This window comes from Bubalus kerabau, chromosome 4 (genome assembly GCF_029407905.1).
Source record: "Bubalus kerabau isolate K-KA32 ecotype Philippines breed swamp buffalo chromosome 4, PCC_UOA_SB_1v2, whole genome shotgun sequence".
Classification (NCBI taxonomy): Eukaryota; Metazoa; Chordata; class Mammalia; order Artiodactyla; family Bovidae; genus Bubalus; species Bubalus kerabau.
This window is the reverse complement of record NC_073627.1, coordinates 26164626-26185094: the sequence shown is the minus strand read 5'-3', so window position 1 is coordinate 26185094 and position 20469 is coordinate 26164626. Positions and strand designations below refer to the sequence as shown.

At 38.7% G+C, this 20469-nt stretch overlaps 1 protein-coding gene and 1 non-coding gene across 2 annotated transcripts in view; one reads left to right on the top strand and one right to left on the bottom strand.

The window, feature by feature from the left end:
• Positions 1-20469, top strand: part of SKAP1 (src kinase associated phosphoprotein 1) — a 308245-nt gene that overhangs the window by 14253 nt on the left and 273523 nt on the right. The window lies entirely within an intron of this gene.
• On the bottom strand, positions 4082-4188 carry LOC129651853 (U6 spliceosomal RNA). Its single transcript, XR_008714360.1, has one exon. It is a non-coding gene; the product is annotated as a U6 spliceosomal RNA (small nuclear RNA).

The following is a 20469-nucleotide window of genomic DNA, read 5'->3' as shown; positions in this document are numbered from 1 at the left end:
GCTCCAAAATCACTGCAGATGGTGACTGCAGCCATGAAATTAAAAGACGCTTACTCCTTGGAAGGAAAGTTATGACCAACCTAGATAGCATATTGAAAAGCAGAGACATTACTTTGCCAACAAAGGTCCATCTAGTCAAGGCTATGGTTTTTCCAGTGGTCATGTATGGATGCGAGAGTTGGACTGTGAAGAAAGCTGAGCGCCAAAGAATTGATGCTTTTGAACTGTGGTGTTGGAGAAGACTCTTGAGAGTCCCTTGGACTGCAAGGAGATCCAACCAGTCCATTCTGAAGGAGATCAGCCCTGGGATTTCTTTGGAAGGAATGATGCTAAAGCTGAAACTCCAGTACTTTGGCCACCTCATGCGAGGAGTTGACTCATTGGAAAAGACTCTGATGCTGGGAGGGATTGGGGGCAGGAGGATAAGGGGATGACAGAGGATGAGATGGCTGGATGGCATCACCGACTTGATGGACGTGAGTTTGAGTGAACTCCGGGAGATGGTGATGGACAGGGAGGCCTGGCGTGCTGCGATTCATGGGGTCGCAAAGAGTCAGAAACAACTGAGCAACTGAACTGAACTGATGCAACCCAGTGTTCATAGCAGCACAATTTATAATAGCCAAGAGATAGAAGCAACTAAAGTGTCCACTGACAGTTGAATGGATAAAGAAGATGTGATATGTATATATATCACATTACTCAGCCATAAAAATAATGAAATAGGGACTTCCCTGGTGGTCCAGTGGCTAAGACTCTGAGCTCCCAATGCAGGGGACCCAAATTCAATCCCTGGTCGGGGAACAAGATCTCACATGCTGCAACTAAGACCTGGTGCAGCCAAATAAATAAATATTTTAAAAATAATAAAATATTGCCATTTGCAGCAACATGAATGGACTTAGAGATTATTGTACTAAGTTAAGTAAGTCAGAGAAAGACAACTATTATATGATAACACTTATGCATGAAATCTAAAAAATAATACAAATGGACTTACTTACAACAGAAACAGACTCACAAACAAACTTACCGTTACCAAAGGAGAAGGCAGGGAGGGCTAAATTAGGAGTATGGGGTTAGCAGATATGCACCACTATATATGAAATAGCTAAACAACAAAGATTTACTCTGTAGCACAGGGAACTATATTCAATATCTTGCAGTAACCTATATTGGAAAAGAATCTGTAAAAGAGAATATATATGTGTATCTGAATTACTTTGCTATATACTTGAAGCTAACACAATACTGTAAATCAACTATAGTTCAATGAAAAACAGAAAAAAAGAAATTGGTTTTTTAACATCACACCATTGTAAGCTTTTCCATATAAATCCATGTATATATTCATATATATATTCATTTTAAACTATTGTACAGTGTTTCAAATTTAATTATTCCCCTATTAAAGGATGTTTAGATTGTTTACAATTTTTTTAATATTTCCGCAGTGCTGTAGAGAACATATCTGCATCTTTGTCTAAATATGCAAATATTTCTGTAGGATAGATTCAGTGAGGATTGCAGAAGTGTTAATTCAGATTTGCAGACTGGTCAGTAGTTAAAACTTAATCTATAGTACTATCTGTGTTTTAGTTTCCAGTTTTTTTTTTCTCTATGCTATATGTGTATAGTTATTGTCATTTTTTTCACCTTCAGAAGGTAGGGGAATTAAAAATATAAACACCACACATTTCTTGGGTCATGGGGCAGAAACAATCAGCAGGTGAAGCAAACCACAGGAGAACATGTTGACAGTTTCTCTATTGTATGCTGACAACTTCCTGCAAGCCAAAACAAAGCTGGTCGGTATGATTTTAGCCTTGCCAACAAGTTTTACCTCTTAACAAAAAGCAAAATATATGCCTTAAAGGATTACAATTGATTGCCAGATGAAAAATTTAATGCAAGGTTTAAAACAAGTTCTAAGTACAGTAAAAGTCATTTCCTCCCCCCTCACTATGATACTTTTATTTAATTGGTGTGAAAATAAGCAAGACGAGATTCTATGAAGGCTTCCATCGTGTGTGCATACATGCTCAGTCATGTCTGACTCTCTCTGACCCCATGGATTGTAGCCAGCCAGGCTCCTCTGTCCATGGGATTATCCTGGCAAGAATACTGGAGTGGGTTGCCACTTCCTCCTCCAGGGGATCTTCCTCACCCAGGGATCTAACCCATGTCTCCTGTGGCTCATGCATTGATAGGCAGATTCTTTACCACTGAGCCACTTGGGAAGCCCTCCATCATTAGAGTAGGAAAATTAAACACTGAAGTTTCAGAAGTTTGATTTTACTGAGATATTTAAGTTACTGCAGAAATACTAATGATCCGATACCTTCAGTATATTTGTGACAAGGAATCAGAAATGATTATTTTTTGTTTGTTTCTATCAGAAGCTGTCAATGAGACTTTGTAGAAGTTGGATCAGTAACCAGGGTGCTTCTGTAAAATAGCAATATGTTACTAAAGGGAAAGTTGTGACACTTAATTAAATAGAATGCCCAAATATCTGGAATGAAATGTGGTCTTCTGTTATTTCCAAGGTGGAGATTGTTTTGATTTGCAGGCATGATTTGTTTGGCATGGCCAAGTGCGTGGCCATAGTCTGTTACTGGAAAGGCTGTCTTACTGTTAGCAACTCACTCAGGGAAGTCCTGAGGATGATGCAGATCTGTACTCCCTGCCTATGGGACATCAGTTCAAACAAAGGACTCCTGGGATGGGTCCTTGAGAGGAGTCCCTCCTCTCCTTGATCCCCTTTCTCTTCTCCACAATCCCAACAACATTTTCTATATGCCTCCTTTCCAAATAAGTTCCCATCTTCATCCTCAATGGCACCCCACTCCATTAACTTTGCCTAGAAAATCCCATGGACGGAGGAGCCTGGTAGGCTGCAGTCCATGGGGTCGCTAAGAGTCGGGCACGACTGAGCGACTTCACTTTCACTTTTCACTTTCATGCATTGGAGAAGGAAATGGCAACCCACTCCAGTGTTCTTGCCTGGAGAATCCCAGGGACGGGAGAGCCTGGTGGGCTGCCGTCTATGGGGTTGCACAGAGTTGGACACGACTGAAGTGACTTAGCAGCAGCAGCTTCATCCTCAAAGGGTCACATGTCATCTTTAAGGCTTTAACTCCTTCAAAGTGTTCAGAGTTAAGTATCTATAATATAAATTAAGCATTTTATTTAGAAAAGATGTAGGTATCCTTGAAAATTAAAAGGAGTCTGAAGTAGCATCCTGCCCCTAGATTTTGTTGGTTTTTTTTAAAATAGTGAGTAGATTGTTTTCTAACATTTACTTAGGTGTTTTCTTTATTAATACCTTTTTTCCCCACGTGGGAAAAAGAACCATGTTCTCTAAGTTGATTCCCAGGCCATCCCATTTTTAAACACTATTTTATGGATCATAAAATTATGTATTTCTCTAATAAGACTGTTCAGGGCATTAGTGCTAATGCTGGACAAGAAAGGACAATGGTTCTCATAGATTAGGATTAGAAGCTATGTATAATTTTTTATTATATATTTTGGAAATTGATCTCAAAAACTTAACATGTTCACCCAGTAAAGGTTGTTTATTCAAATTTTATTTTATTTTTTTAAATTAATTTATTTTAATTGGAGGCTAATTACTTTACAATATTGTAGTGGTTTTTGCCAAACATCAACATGAATCAGCCATGGGTGCACATGTGTTCCCCTTCCTGAACCCCCCTCCCACCTCCCTCCCCATCCTATCCCCCAGGGTCATCCCAGTGCACCAGCCCTGAGCACCCTGTCTCATGCATCGAACCTGGACTGGCGATCCTCTTCACATATGATAATATACATGTTTCAACACTACCCTCTCAAATCATCCCACCCTCACCTTCTCTCACAGAGTCCAAAAGACTGTTCTTTACATCTGTGTCTCTTTTGCTGTCTCGCATATAGGGTCATCATTACCATCTTTCTGAATTCCATATATATGCATTAGTATACTGTATGGGAGTTTTTCTTTCTGACTTACTTCACTCTGTATAATAGGCTCCAGTTTCATCCACCTCATTAGAACTGATTCAAATGCATTCTTTTTAAAAATATGGAACGCTTCACAAATTTGTGTGTCATCCTTGCACAGGGGCCATACTAATCTTCTCTGTATCTTTCCAATTTTAGTATATGTGCTGCTGAAGCGAGCACTGTTTATTGAAATTTTAAACTTAATTGTATGTCATGTATTTAAAAAAAAAAAAAACCCTTTTGTATTTTACCTAGAGGAGAATTGTTATTTAATCGCTAAGTCGTGTCTGGCTCTTTTGCGACCCCATGGACTGTAACCCAGCAGGCTCCTCTGTCCACGGGATTTCCCAAGCAAGAATACTGGCGTAGGGTTGTCATTTCCTTCTCCAGGGGTGTCTTCCAGATGCGGGGATTGAACCTGTGTCTCCTCCATTGGCAGGCGGATTCTTTACCACTGAGCCACCAGGGAAGCTCCCTAGAGGAGAATTCTGTAAGCATATTTTTATGGGGAATGATCGTCCAATTTGAGACTCCAGAAACCCTTTCAGTCCTGAAGCCTGGGCCATTCCCCCTTCTGTTGGCTTCCTCTTTGTTAGTGGGAGCACTCCTTTAATCCCCTGTTCCCTATCTCCAAGCTCTGATGGTGGCATTGTGACTGGGGAATGACTCCAATGGTCAGGACTGGGAAGGGTATGAGGAGCTGGGTGAGAGCTAGGTTGGAGTTCCCAGGATTAAGGAAGAGCCTATTTAATAAGCCAGAATGAGAAAGGGAATGGGCTTCACCTAGAAAGGAGGTGAGAGCCAGTGAAGGGACCCAGAGAGAAAGGAGAACAGAATTTCCTCTCATCTCCTACTCTTTCTCTCCTGTCTCTACCTCTGACCTCCTCTCCCATTGAGAATGTGGCTACCAACAGGCTTGGAGGTGCTATGATAAGACAGGAGGCTGGGGGTGGGGTAAGGAGAGATGATTAAAGTCAGCAGAAGGTTATTGAAGTAAAATGACTGTCAAAGCAGCAGCAGTGAGAAAACAGATATTTCTGTGATTGTGCCCAGCCAGCCAGGACAACTATTCACGTTTAAAGAATATTTGCAAGTACTTGGGTTTTTTGTTTTGTTTTGTTTATGAGAGGGCTGAAATACTGCCCAGCATTAAATTTAATAGAATTAGTTTTGAGTCATTTCACCCTGTGCCAACAAAAATCTCAAATATTTTCTTGGGTGTAATGCAAGTATAGACAGAAATTTATGGTATCCTTCTTTTCAGAAATGTGAGTTCTGCTTTAGTAGTTCAAATACGTTAGCAAAATATCCCCTCTAGGAACACTTTGATTGGTTTTTGGTTGGTGGAGTTGTTTTCAGCAGCATTTGGTCATTCATCCTGCCTTCAAATTAGAAGGCTGATTGAAGTGAACTTTTGAATTTTAGAAACAATATATCAAAAAATTTTTTTCTAACTATTAAAGAACACCAACTTAAATATTTTGTTCTTTCTGTGTGTTAGGAGCAGTAATACTTAGAAAATAGATGGCGGCAACCTTTATTTTTTAGTAGTTTGAAAAATGTGACCCTTAAGATGTCATTCTCCTTCAAGTAAACAAAATATCCCCTTGTAAAATGGACAAGGTGAGAGGCTTGGGAGACTTTCACTAGTCTACAGAACCTAGAGATCTTGGGTGCATCCTGTCAAGTCAGAATCTTTTCAGCTGGCCTTAGACCCTGCAGTGGTTTCTCCCAGGGATCTGATGATTATATCGTGTCTACAAGTCTCTACATACCCGCCCTTCCCTTGTCCTTCAGTTTTCATTTCCTATTTTCCTTTCCTACTCTGGTTTGATGAAATAGATATTCATAAGCTGCCTGGAAGCTGAAGAAATCTATGTTTTAGGGAAGCTGTGAATTATAATAGGAAGATGCATGTTTGTCAGAGCTGTGTTTACCTTTTTAATATGGGACTTTAAATCATTATAGATTACTTTTAGTACAAAATACTGTATATTGCTACAAACTTGCCTTCCAGAATCACTGTTGCTCTTACCCCTAACCTTTGTGTTCTTGCTTCCAAGTTAGAATTCTTTCAGTTTTTCCAGCTGAACTAAGATCTGTCACCTTAGGACCTGTGCACACGGTGTTTCTATGCTTGTGCCATTCTTCTCCTCATTCTACCAGCTCCTCCCCACCCCAGCATACATACTCGACCTGCTTATCTCGGGGTTTCAGATGAAAGGTTAGGTCTCTGGGAGATCTCCCTAACTTACTTCCCTCTAGACTAGGCGCATCTACTATGGGCCTGTGCCTCCCTCACTTTTCTTATTATAACTCGTATCACAGTTTATTCTAATTGTCTATTTAAGTCTTTATTCTTTGGTAGACTGTAAACTTTTAGTTTGGATCTGTCTTGTTCACTTTTTCAGTATACAGCATATAATAAGTGCTCAATAAATATTTGTAGAAGAATAAAGGCATTTAGAAAAAAAAAAGTGACAATATTTAAGGTACATTTCTGATTTTGTCTTTTCTCCTTGGTGTGAGGACATTTATACCAGTGTGGTATTGCTCACTCATTAGTCAAAGGTATAGACCTTGTACCATCGGGTATTATGTGCAGTGAGTGATGTGATGTCGGAGGCACCTCTGGAATGTTGTTATTCAGTGGTGATTTTCACTCTGGGCTTTGTAGTTACAGATGCCTAAGGCATTCTGATTTGATAAGACATTATTTTTATATTAGAAGAGTTTTTATTTGCACAAGGCTGATTGCTTAACAGAAAACCCACCTAGAGAGAGTGGTGAACTTGGTTAAAATACAGGAGGTGGAAATCTCTTTCTTATTCAGTGGTGAGCAGTGCGTTTCTGAGCAGCCTTACTGAGGCACCTTCAGGTCATAATCACTGTAAGTAACATCATCTTCTAAATTGAAAGGCAAATGTATTATATGTTGGTCTGCAGTTTTCTTTCCTTAGTATTTTTAAAGATATTTTCCTTAATATCTTTAAGTTTTGATATCAGGGTTATTCTGGCTTATCAAATGAATTGGGAAGTGTGTAAAATACTAGATGCATAATCCCTCCTATAGCTCTTGCTTTTAACTTATTTACGTTTTATTATAAATTTGTTCATCTAGTGAGTTGTGGGAGTATTTTTAGATCAGGTTAAAAAAAAAGATGAGACAGGTGGAAGAGGCTGTCTTTGTGCCATGTTATTCCTCTGAGTAGATGACACTTACAGATGAAGGAACAAGTACTTAAATAGACACACGGCCCTCTAAAATGTTTTGAAATGAAGCCTTCAAAAAAGTAATTTTAAAGTGAAACTTAACAAGTAAAGTCATAATAAAATATCAAAGTATCAAATATCCCCCAATGAGTTGGGAGATAATTATATCCTGTTGATTCCCTTTTAACAATTTTAGTATATACAAATACAGTTACATGGGATATTTTACTTATAAGAATTTAGTAAGGCAAGTAGAAGTTCAAAATAATATATACACACATACATATATATTTAACATCTATAGGCACAAAGTATACATTACAACCATCTATCTCCCATAGGATCTTTATTCCACAGAATCATTATTCCACAGGACCTTTATTCTGCCTGGGTGTCCTCCTTTACTGTTCCCAGCTGTGAATCAGTACAACCTCCTACTGCTGAGTGAAATGAAGAGGAGGGTGAAAAATTAAAGTCAGTCTAAGCTAAGAGTGATATTACACTATGCTTGCATAGTAATTTTAATTTTATTTTTTCATATGTAAAACACATATTTTACAACATGTAGAAGAGTATGAAGAAGATGATAAAATGGCTTGTAATTCCACTACCTAGAGATGACCATTGTTGATATTTTGGTGTCTTATCACAGTACCTGATTGACCTGTGCTGCTGCTGCTGCTGCTAAGTCCCTTCAGTCATGTCGGACTCTGTGCCCCCGCCATAGACAGCAGCCCACCAGCCTCCCCCGTCCCTGGGATTCTCTAGGCAAGAACACTGGAGTGGGTTGCTATTTCCTTCTCCATGATTGACCTGTAGGAAGGACTCAATTTAGACTGGGTTAATGACTGAATTAAGCCAAGTACCTCCCCCTTTTTTTGGGTAAAATGTCAGGATTATATCATATATTAAAAATTAATAGACTAGTTTTTAGAATAGTTTTAGATTTACAGGAAAGATTGAACAGGTAGTACAGAGAATTCTATTCCCTTCCCCCTCCCCCAATTTCCTCCATTATTAGCTAACTTTCACATTAGTATGATACATTTGTTACAGTTAATGAACCAATACTGATGTGTTATTGACTAAAGTCTGCAGTTTATTCAGTCCTGTCAGACTCTTTGTGACCCCGTGGACCATACAGTCCATGGAATTCTCCAGGCCAGAATACTGGAGTGAGTAGCCTATCCCTTCTCCAGTGGATCTTCCCGACCCAGGAATCGAACTGGGGTCTCCTGCACCGCAGGCAGATTCTTCACCAGCTGAGCTGGTATACCAGGAAAGCCCCTCCTCCCCCTTTCTTTGGGTAAAATGTCAAGATTATATCATATACCACTTCTTAAAAATTAATAGACTAGTTTTTAGAATAATTTTAGATTTACAGAAAAGATTGAGCAGGTAGTACAGAGAATTGTCCTATTCCCTGTCCCTCCAATTTCCTCCATTATTAATTAACTTTCACATTAGTATCAACCATTTGTTACAATTAATGAACCATTTGTTACAATTAATGAACCTATACTGATGTGTTATTGATGGAAAATCTGTAGTTTATTCCATTTCCCTTAGTTTTTACCTAATGTCCTTTTTCTTTTCCAGGATCCTATTCAGGATATCTCATTTAATTTAGTTCTTTAGAACTCCTCTGCAACTGTTTCTCAAACTTTCCTTGTTTTTGATCATCTTGAGAGTTTTGAGGAGCACTGGTCAAGTATATTGTAGAATGCCATATATTAGAATCTGTCTGACCATTTTCTCATGATTAGACTAGGTTTTTGGAAAGAAGATCACACAAGTAAAGTGTCATTCTCATCACATGTCAAGGGTACATACAATCAACATGATTTATAACTGTTGATGTTTTCTTTGATTGCCTGGCTGATAAAGTTTCTGTCAAGTTACTCTTTGTTTCCCCTTTCAATACTGTATTCTTTGGAAGGAAGTCTCTATGTGCAGTCTACACCTGAGTGTTGGGAGTTATGCTCCTTCTTCCTTGGGGTGGTGTGTCTACATTATTTGGAATTATGCACTGGAGATTTGTGTTTTCTCCCCTGTGTATTAATTTATTCATTTATTTATTAATATTTATATCATTGTGGACTCATGAATACTTATTTTATACTTTGAGTTATAATCCAATGTTGCTTAACTTTGTTGCTCAAATTGTTCTAACTTTGGCCACTAGGCTCTTTTACTTGGCTTCTGGGTTCCTTTTGACATGCCACATCAAGTGTGTGTGTGTATGTTTTGGGCACTTCCTTACTTTCTGGCCACACAAAATGGTCCAGGCTCATTTTGTAGGTTTCCTGCCCTAGACCTAGAATAAGTCATCTCTCAAAAAAGCCTTGGTTCCTTTTATTGAAGATTGGTTTTAGAAACCATGATCTTGGTAGTAGATACGCTCTTTTTCACTGGGACGTTGTTTCTTTTAGGTCTTATCACTGACAAACAAAGATACATACGTATGCATAATAATCCCACATATACATATGTATGCCATGCCAAGTCTCTTCAGTCCTGTCCAATTCTTTGCAACCCTATGGACTGTAGCCTGCCAGGCTCTTCTGTCCATGGGATTCTTTAGGCGAGAATACTTAAGTGGGTTGCCATGCCCTCCTCCAGGGGACTTTCCCAACCCAGGGATGGAACCCGCATCTCTTATATTTCCTGCACTGGCAGGCGGGTTCTTTACCACTAACAACATATACGTTTATCTATTAGCAATTTCTATGGGTTTCCATTGTGGCCCAGTTGGTAAAGAATCTGCTTGCAATGTGGGAAACCTGGGTTAGGAAGATTCCCTAGAGAAGGGAAAGGCTACCCAGTCCAGTATTCTGGCCTGGAGAATTCTATGGACTGTACAGTCCATGGGACCACAAAAAGTTGGACACGACTGAGCGGCTTTCACACTAGCATATATATAACTATCTGTATCTGTACAAACTTAAACATGAGTTCTTTTTTTTTTTTCATTTTTTTTTTTTTTACAAACCTTTCTTTAGACTTTCAATAGCTTGCAGCAAGGGAGCTGCTCTGCTGCGTACAAAACCCCAACCCAGAAGCAGGTCGTCTACCAGTGGTTCCCCGTGGTAGCACCAGGTTTCATCTAGCACCAGGTTCCCCATGAACGTGTGGTCCTTGATGGGTGAGGGAGCTAAACATGAGCTCTTATTGATGTCTTGAACTCTAATTCATTTTAGACTGTTCTCCTTACTATTCTTTAAAATTGAGCCAACATTGTTTTATAACATTGTATAAGTTTCATGTGTACAACATTCTATTTCTACCTCTGTGTACACTACAGTGTGCTCACCACCAAAAATTTAATTTCTTGCTATCACATATAGTTGACACCCTTTTACCCATTTCACCCTCCTCCGCTCCCTTCTGATAACCAATGTTCTGTTCACTGTATCCACATGTTTTTTTTTGTTTGGTCTGTTTTGTTCATTTATTTTATTTGCTTTTTATATTCCACACATGAGCGAAATTTTACAATATTTGTCTTTCTCCCTCTGACTTGTTTCACTTGGCATAATACCTTCAAGGTCCATCCATTGTTGTCACAAATGGCAAGATTTCATCATTTTTTTATGGCTGAATGGTAATCCATCACTATATATATATATATATATATATATATATATATGGCTTCCCTGGTGGCTCAGACGATAAAGCGTCTGCCTGCAATGCGGGAGACCCGGGTTCGATTCCTGAGTCGGGAAGATCCCCTGAATAAGGAAATGGCAATCCACTCCAGCACTCTTGCCTGGAAAATCCCATGGACGGAGGAGCCTGATAGGCTACAGTCCATGGGGTCGCAAAGAGTCAGACATCTTCTTTATCCATTCATCTATTGATGGGCACTGGGGTTGTTTCCATATCTTAGCTATTGTAAAAAATGCTGTGATAATGGAGATGGAAATGGCAACCCACTCCAGTATTCTTGCCGGGAAATTCCGATGGACAGAGCAGCCTGGCAGGCTACAGTCCATTGGGTCACAAAAGAGTCAGACACGACTTAGCAACTAAACAACAAGGTCTACAGGACCCAGTTAAAGAGAAACAGGAATTTAGAATGATTCTCAATTTTTTGGCCTGGGCAGTTAGGTAGATGATGATGGCATTCAAAGGTATAGGGAAAGATAATGGATTCAATTTGTATATCTTGTATTTGAGAGTTTGTAGATGCATAGTCAGTTTTTGGCAAAACCTTGGTGCATAGTGATTTTATGATTTAGAAAATGAATAAATAAAGGAGTCCAATTTGTTAAAACATGCTGTGATGAAAATAGAGGTGCATATACCTTTTTGAATTATTGTGTTTGTATTCTTTAGATAAATACCCAGAAATGGAATAGCTGAATCATATGATAGTTTAATTCTTAATTTTTTGAGAAATCTCCATATTGTTTTCCATAGTGGTGGCACCAATTTATACTCTTACCAACAGTGCATGAGGGGTCCTTTGTCTCCACATCTTCTCCAACGCTTATTACTTCTTGCCTTTTTGATAATAGCTATTCTAATGGATTGAGGTGATATCTATCTCATTGTGGTTTTGATTTACATTTCCCTAATAATGATTTTGAACATCTTTTCATGTTGGCCATTTGTATCTCTTCTTTGGAAAAATATCTGTTCAGCCTTTCTCCTCAATATTTTTGCTTCTTGCTCCTCTCCTTTCCACTCCAACACTGAGAAACCTGACTCCCACCATTCACCATCCACTTATTGTTTGATTAGAGTATACATGTATAGCAGTATAAGAAGTGATAACCTGTACACCCACTGGAAACTGTTGACTAGGGTCCAGTATTCACCTGCAGTTCCTTTTGCCTTTAGTATTATAGACTACCCATTACCAGTGTTACTTAGGCCAGCACCTTTCCCCCATTCAGTGAGTTTAATTCATATATTTGTAATTAGTTAGATTATGTTGTTTGTCTGCAATTTTCCCTGAGATCCCCCAACCTGCAAAATGATTTTTTGAAATCTACAGACATTAAAGGTCATTCTTTGTGTTGTAAAGCCCTATGCTGCTGCTGCTGCTGCTAAGTCGCTTCAGTCATGTCCGACTCTGTGCAACCCCACAGACGGCAGCCCACCAGGCTCCTCCATCCATGGGATTGTCCAGGCAAGAGTACTGGAGTGGGGTGCCATTGCCTTCTCCATGTAAAGTCCTATAGGTTTTGACAATTACAAAATGCCATGTGTCAACCATTAAAGTGTCATACGATATAGTTTCACTGCCCTAAAAGTTTCCTGTGCTTTATCTATTCATCCCTCTGACTCCTCTTGAACCCCTTGCCAACCACTGATTTTTTTTATATTGTTGCCTTTTCCAGAATGTTATGTAGTGGGAACCAGACAGTATGTAACCTTTTCAGATTGGCTTCTTTCACCGATAGGCTTCTTTCACATCAGTTCAGTTCAGTTCAGTTGCTCAGTCATGTCCGACTCCTTGTGAGCCCATGGACTGCAGCACACCAGGCCTCCCTGTCCATCCAACTCCCAGAGTTTACTCAAACTCATGTCCATTGAGTCAGTGATGCCATCCAATCATCTCACCCTCTGGCATGCCCTTCTCCTCCTGCCTTCAATCTTTCCCAGCATCAGGGTCTTTTCAAATGAGTCAGTTCTTTGCATGAGGTGGCCAAAGTGTTGAAGTTTCAGCTTCAGCATCAGTCCTTCCAATGAACACCCAGGACTGATTTCCCTTAGGATGGACTGGTTGGATCTCCTTGCAGTCCAAGGGACTCTCAAGAGTCTTCTCCAACACCACAGTTCAAAAGCATCAATTCTTCGGCGCTCAGCTTTCTTCACAGTCCAACTCTCACATCCATACATGACTACTGGAAAAACCATAGCTTTGACTAGATGGACCTTTGATGGCAAAGTAATGTCTCTGCTTTTTAATATGCTGTCTAGGTTGGTTATAACTTTTCTTCCAAGGAGCAAGCATCTTTTAATATCATGACTGCAGTCACCATCTGCAGTGATTTTGGAGCCCCCCAAAAGAGTCTGTCACTGTTTCCACTGTTTCTCCATCCTTTTGCCGTGAATTGATGGGACCAGATGCCATGATCTTAGTTTTCTGAATGTTGGGTTTTAACCCAACTTTTTCCCTCTACTCTTTCACTTTCATCTAGAGGCTCTTTAGTTCTTCTTCGCTTTCTGCCGTAAGGGTAGTGTCATCTGCATATCTGAGGTTACTGATATTTCTCCTGGAAGTGTTGATTCCAGTTTGTGCTTCATCCAACCCAGCATTTCTCATAATGTACTCTGCATATAAGTTAAATAAGAAGGGTCACAATATACAAACTTGATGTACTCCTTTCCTGATTTGGAACCAGTCTGTTGTTCCATGTCCAGTTCTAACTATTGCTTCCTGACCTGCATACAGATTTCTCAAGAGGCAGGTCAGGTGGTCTGGTATTCCCATCTCTTTCAGAATTTTCCACAGTTTGTGATGATCCCCACAGTCAAAGGCTTTGGCATAGTCAATAAAGCAGAAGCAGATGTTTTTTTGGAACTTTCTTGCTTTTTCGATGATCCAAAAGATGTTGGCAATTTGATCTCTGGTTCCTCTTCCTTTTCTAAAACCAGCTTGAACATCTGGAGGTTCACGGTTCACATACTGTTGAAGCCTGGCTTGGAGAATTTTGAGCGTTACTTTACTAGTGTGTGAGGTGAGTGCAATTGTTTAGTAGTTTGAGCCTTTCTTTGGGATTGGAATGAAAACTGACCTTTTCCAGTCCCATGGGCACTGCTGAGTTTTCCAAATTTGCTGGCATATTGACTGCAGCACTTTCACAGCATCATCTTTTATGATTTGAAATAGCTCAACTGGAATTCCATCACCTCCACTAGCTTTGTTCATAGTGATGCTTCCTAAGGCCCACTTGACTTCTTATTCCAGGATGTCTGGCTCTAGGTGAGTGATCACACCATCATGATTATCTGGGTCATGACGATCTTTTTTGTATAGTTCTTCTGTGTATTCTTGCCACCTCTTCTTAATATCTTCTGCTTCTATTAGGTCCTTACCATTTTTGTGCCCATCTTTGCATGTTCCCTTGGTGTCTCTAATTTTCTTGAGGAGATCTCTAGTCTTTCCCATTTTGTTGTTTTCCTCTATTACTTTGCATTGATCGCTGAGGAAGGCTTTCTTATCTCTTCCTGTTATTCTTTGGAACTCTGCATTCAAATGGGTATATCTTTCCTTTTCTCCTTTACCTTCACTTCTCTTCCTTTCACAGCTATTTGTAAGGCCTCCTCAGACAGCCATTTTGCCTTTTTGCATTTCTTTTTCTTGGGGATGGTCTTGATCCCTGCCTCCTGTACAATGTAATGAACTTCCATCCATAGTTATGCAGGCACTCTGTCTATCAGATCTAATCCCTTGAATCTATTTCTCACTTCTACTATATAATCTTAAGGGATTTGATTTAGGTCATATCTGAATGGTCTAGTGGTTTTCCCTACTTTCTTCAATTTAAGTCTGAATTTGGCAATAAGGAGTTCATGATCTGAGCCATAGTCAGCTCCCAGTCTTGTTTTTGCTGACTGTATAGAGCTTCTCCGTCATGGCTGCAAAGAATATAATCAATCTGATTTCGGTGTTGACCATCTGGTGATGTCCATGTATAGCGTCTTCTCTTGTGTTGTTGGAAGAAGGTGTTTGCTAACTCTGTTAGCCTTTACCCTGCTTCATTCTGTACTCCAAGGCCAAATTTGCCTGTTACTCCAGGTATTTCTTGACTTCCTACTTTTGCATTCCAGTCCCCTATAATGAAAAGGGCATCTTTTTTGGGTGTTAGTTCTAGAAGTTCTTGTAGTCTGTTCAACTTCAGCTTCTTCAGCATTTCTGGTGGGGGCATAGACTTGGATTACTGTGCTATTGAATGGTTTGCCTTGGAAGCAAACAGAGATCATTCTGTCATTTTTGAGATTGCATCCAAATAGTGCATTTCACACTCTTTTGTTGACTATGATGGCTACTCCATTTCTTTAATACATTTAAGGTTCCCCAATGACACCTCATGCGAAGAGTTGACTCATTGGAAAAGACTCTGATGCTGGGAGGGATTGAGGGCAGGAGGAGAAGGGGATGACAGAGGATGAGATGGCTGGATGGCATCACCGACTCGATGGACGTGAGTTTGAGTGAACTCCGGGAGTTGGTGATGGACAGGGATGCGATTCATGGGGTCGGAAAGAGTCGGACACAACTGAGCAACTGAACTGAACTGAACTGAACTGAACTGAATGTTTTTTCATTTCTTGAGAGTTCATTTCTTGTTTGCACTGAATAGTATTCCACTATTTGTATATATCACACTTTATTTATCCACTTACCTACTGAAGAACATTTTGATTGCTTCTAAAAATTTAGCAAGTATAAATAAAGCTGCTCTAATCTAAATGTGCAGATTTTTCTGTGGACTTAAGTTTTCAGGTCAGTTGGGTGAATACTTAGGAGTATGATTGCTGGATCTTATGGTAAGACTACATTTAGCTTTGTAAGAAACCAAGCCATCTTCCAAAGTGGATATACCATTTTGCATTCCCATCAGCAATTAATGAGATTCTGGTTGCTCTGCATCCTTGTCAGCCATTGTTATGTCAATTTTTAAAAATTTATTCATTCTAGTAGGTACATAGTGATATATCATTGTTTTAATTTGCAGTTTCCTAATGACATACGATTATGCTGATTTGCTTTTTTGTTATCTGTGTATCTTCTTTGGTGAGGTCTCTGTTCACATTTTATGTCTATTTCAAAACTGAGTTGTTTGTTTTCTTATTATTGAGTTTTAAGAGTTCTTTAACTATTTTGGATATACGTCCTTTATTAGGTATGTGTTTTGTAAAGATTTTCTACCTATCTGTGGCTTGTCTTTTCATTCTCTTAACACTATCTTTTGTAGAACAGCAGTTTTTCATTTTTATGAAGTCTAAATTATTTCTTTCATGGATCATTGGATCATGCTTTTGGTCTTATAACGAAAAACCCATTGCCAAACCCAAGGCCACTTACATTTTCTCCTGTGTGCATTTTAGTCTATGATTTACTTGAGTTAATTTTTGTATAAAGGGAGAACAGTGCCTTTTTTTTTTAATTTGGTTGTTTAGTTGTCCCAGCACAATTTGTTAAAAAGGCTTATCCTCTCTTGGTTGAATTGCTTTACATCTTTTTTCAAAGATCAACTGACTGTGTTTGTATAGGTCTATTTCTGTGTTCTCTGTTCTGTTCCATTAATCTGTGTCTGTTCTTCCAATGATACTACTCTATCTTGATCACTGCATCATAGTAGTAAGTCTTTAAGTTGAGTAATGTCAGTCCTTCAATCTTCCTCTTCCTGTCCCACTCTCCTTTTTCCTTCATCTTCCTCTTCTCCTTTTCCTTCAGTATTGTATTAAAAATATGCTGTGAGAATATTTGAATTCCTTCCATTTCCTCATGAATATTATTTTTAATTGGTTACAAAATACTTCATTATATGATCTGTGATATAACCAGTGTTTAGTGGAAAAAGTTCAAAACTTTTGGTATCTCATTTTTGTAAATGAAAATAAAGTTATGCTAGGACAGAATAAAAACTGAATGAGTGATGGGATTGTAAATAATTGTAATTGTGTTCCTTATATCAATTGATTTATTTTCCAGTGTTTCTATTAATACAATGAGTAGCAATGCCTTTTTTATTAGGGAAAGGTAAATATGTTTGTGTTTGTTTTCTAAAGTCTGAGAAATACCTTTTATTCCTTTTGTCCTCTGAATCTGATATTGGTATTTCTCTGTGTTGCTTTTATGAATCTTAATAAAATCTTTATGGACTTATCAAATTTATTGGTCTTTTAAAAGAACCAAGCAATGCTTTTTCTGCTTTATATGCTTTAAATGGAAGTCTATTTAATTGACTTCCATTCTTATTTTTTATTATTTTCTTTTTCCTGTTTGGAGTTTAATTTGGTCTTCTTTTTCTATTTTCTTAAGATGAAAACTTAGATCATTGATTTTAAACCTTTCTTCTTTTCTACCATAAACATTTAAAGCTGTGTGTTTCCCTTAAGTGTGGCTTTAACTGCATCTTACAAATTTGGATGGATTTTATAATTTTTATAATATTTTTATTTTATAATCATTCAGTTTATTAAAAGAAGAATACTTCCTCTTTGAATTATGTTTCTTCAAATTGTTGAGGCTTTTTAGATATCTCATTGTTATTGATTTCTAACTTAATTCTTTTTGATTAGAGAACATACTCTAAGATTTTAGATTTTTGGTGTTTATAAGACTTATTTTATGGCTTAGAATAATGTATATCTTGGTAAACACTTCATCCACCTAAAAAAAGTATATTCTATAGTTGTTAGATGTAGCATTGTATGAATGCGAATTGGATCAAAGTTAATAGTGTTGCTCACATTCTCTATCTCTTTACTGATTATTTATCTGGTAGTTTTATTAGTTTCTTAAAGAGGATAGTAAAATTTCTAACTATGATCGCTTTAGTTCTGTTGGAATTTGCTTCAAGTATTGTGAAGCTATTTTGTTATGTGAATGCTGCTGCTGCTGCTGCTAAGTTGATTCAGTCGTGTCCGACTCTGTGCTATCCCATAGACGGCAGCCCGCCAGGCTCCTCTGTCCCTGGGATTCTCCAGGCAAGAATACTGGAGTGGGTTGCCATTTCCTTCTCCAATGCATGCATGCATGCTAAGTCGCTTCAGTTGTGTCCAACTCTGTGTGACCCTATGGACAGTAGCCCACCAGGCTTCTCTGTCCACGTGATTCTCTAGGCAAGAATACTGGAGTGGGTTGCCATTTCCTTCTCCTGTTATGTGCATACACATTTATAATTTTTTTATCTTCCTGATGACTTGGCCCTTTTATCATTATGAAATATCCCTTTTTATATCTGGTAATATTCCATGTCCTGAAGTCTACTTTAGCATTAATATAGCCATTCCATCTTCCTTATGCTTAGTCTTAGCATACTGTATAATTTCCATTCTTTTTTCCAGCCTGTGTCTTTATTGGAATATAGTTGATTTACAATGTGTTAGTTTCAGATGTACACCAAAGTGAATCAGTTATCCACATAAATACACATATGTATACATATATGTATATCTCCACTATTTTTTAAGATTATTTTCTCTGTGTCTTCATATTTAAAATGTGTCTCTTGTAGATTACTATGATAATTATATGCTAATAAAATGGACAACCTAGAAGAAATGGACAAATTCCTAGAAATGTACAATCTCCCATGACTGAATCAGGAAGAAATGTAGAACATGAATAGACCAATTACCAGTAATTGAATCAGTATTTTAAAAACTCCCAAGAAACAAAATTCCAGGACCAAATGGCTTTATAGGTGAATTCTACCAAACAATTAGAGAACGATTAACACCTATCCTTCCCAAACTCTTCCAAAAATATTACTGAGGAAGGAATGCTTCTGAGAACTTGTTCTGTGAAGGCAGTATCACCCTGATACCAAAACTAGACAAAGATATAATAATTAAAAAAGAGAAAATTACAGGTCAGTATCACTGATGAACACGAATGCAGAAATCCTCAACAAAATATTAACAAACCAAATAAATACGTTAAAAGGATCATATACCATGATCAAGTGGGATTAATCCCAGGGATGTAATGATGATTCAGTATCTACAAATCAATCAATGTAATACACCACATTAACAAATTAAAGAATAAAAATCATATGATCATCATATGTTATGAAAAAAGATTTTGACAAAATTCAACATCCATTTATGATAAAACTCTCAACAAAATGGATATAGAGGGAATATATCTCAACATAAGAAAGGCCATATATGACAGGCCTACAGCTAACATCATACTGAATGATGAAAAGCTGGATGCATTTTCTCTAAGGTCAGGAACAAGACAAGGATGCCCTTGAGGGTGTTATGCTGCTAAGTAAAATAAATCATACAGAGAAAGATAAATACCATATGATTTCACTTATATGTGAACCTAAAACAACAACAACAAATGAACAATCAAAACAAAACAGAAACAGAGTGATAGCTACGGAGAATAAACAGATGGCTGCCAGAGTGGAGAGCAGGGAGGGGAAGGAGAGAGGTGAGGGATACTGAGAGGCACAAACTCCTAGTTACAAAACAAATGAGCCATGGATATGAAATGCACAGTGTGGAGAATAAAGCCAGTAACTATGTAGTATCTTTGGATGGTGATAGATGATAACTGGACTTATTGTGGTGATCATTTTTAAGTGTATAGAAATTGTAAATCACTGTGTTGTATACCGGGCTTCCCAGGTGGCTCTAGTGGTAAAGAACCTACCTGCCAATGCAGGAGACATAATGAGACTTGGGTTTAATCCCTAGGTTGGGAAGATCCCCTGGAGGAGGGCATGGCAACCCACTCCAGTATTCTTGCCTGGAGAATCCAATGGACAGAGGAGCCTTGTGGGCTACAGTCCACAGGGTCACAAAGAGTAGGACATGACTGAAACAACAGTGTGCATGCTTGTTGTATGCCAGGAACTGACAGACTGTTGTAGGTCAATTATACTTCAAAAACAATCAAGCTCATAGAAAAAGAGATCAGATTTGTGATTAGCAGAAGGTGGGCATTGGGGGAGAGGGAATTGGATGAATGGTCAAAAGTTACAAACTTTCAGTCATAAGTAAGTATTAGGGATGTAATGTACAACATGGTCGGAAAAGGCAATGGCACCCCACTCCAGTACTCTTGCCTGGAAAATCCCATGGATGGAGGAGCCTGGAAGGCTGCAGTCCACGGGGTCGCTGAGGGTCAGACACGACTGAGCGACTTCACTTTCACTTTTGACTTTCATGCATTGGAGAAGGAAATGGCAATCCACTCCAGTGTTATTGCCTGGAGAATCCCGGGGACGGGGGAGCCTGGTGGGCTGCCGTCTATGGGCTCGCACAGAGCTGGACACGACTGAAGTGACTTAGCAGTACAAGATGGTAAATGTAATTAACACTGCTGTACAGTATATATAGGGCTTCCCTGGTGGCTCAGTGGTAAAGAATCTGGCTGCCAATGCAGGAGACACAGGTTTGATCCCTGGATTGGAAAGATTGCCTGGAGAAGGAAATCGCAAGTCACTCCAGTATTCTTGCCTAGGAAATCCCATGGACAGAGGAGCCTGGCAGACTGTAGCCCATGGGGTTGTGAAAGAGTAGGACACAACTTAGTAATTAAAC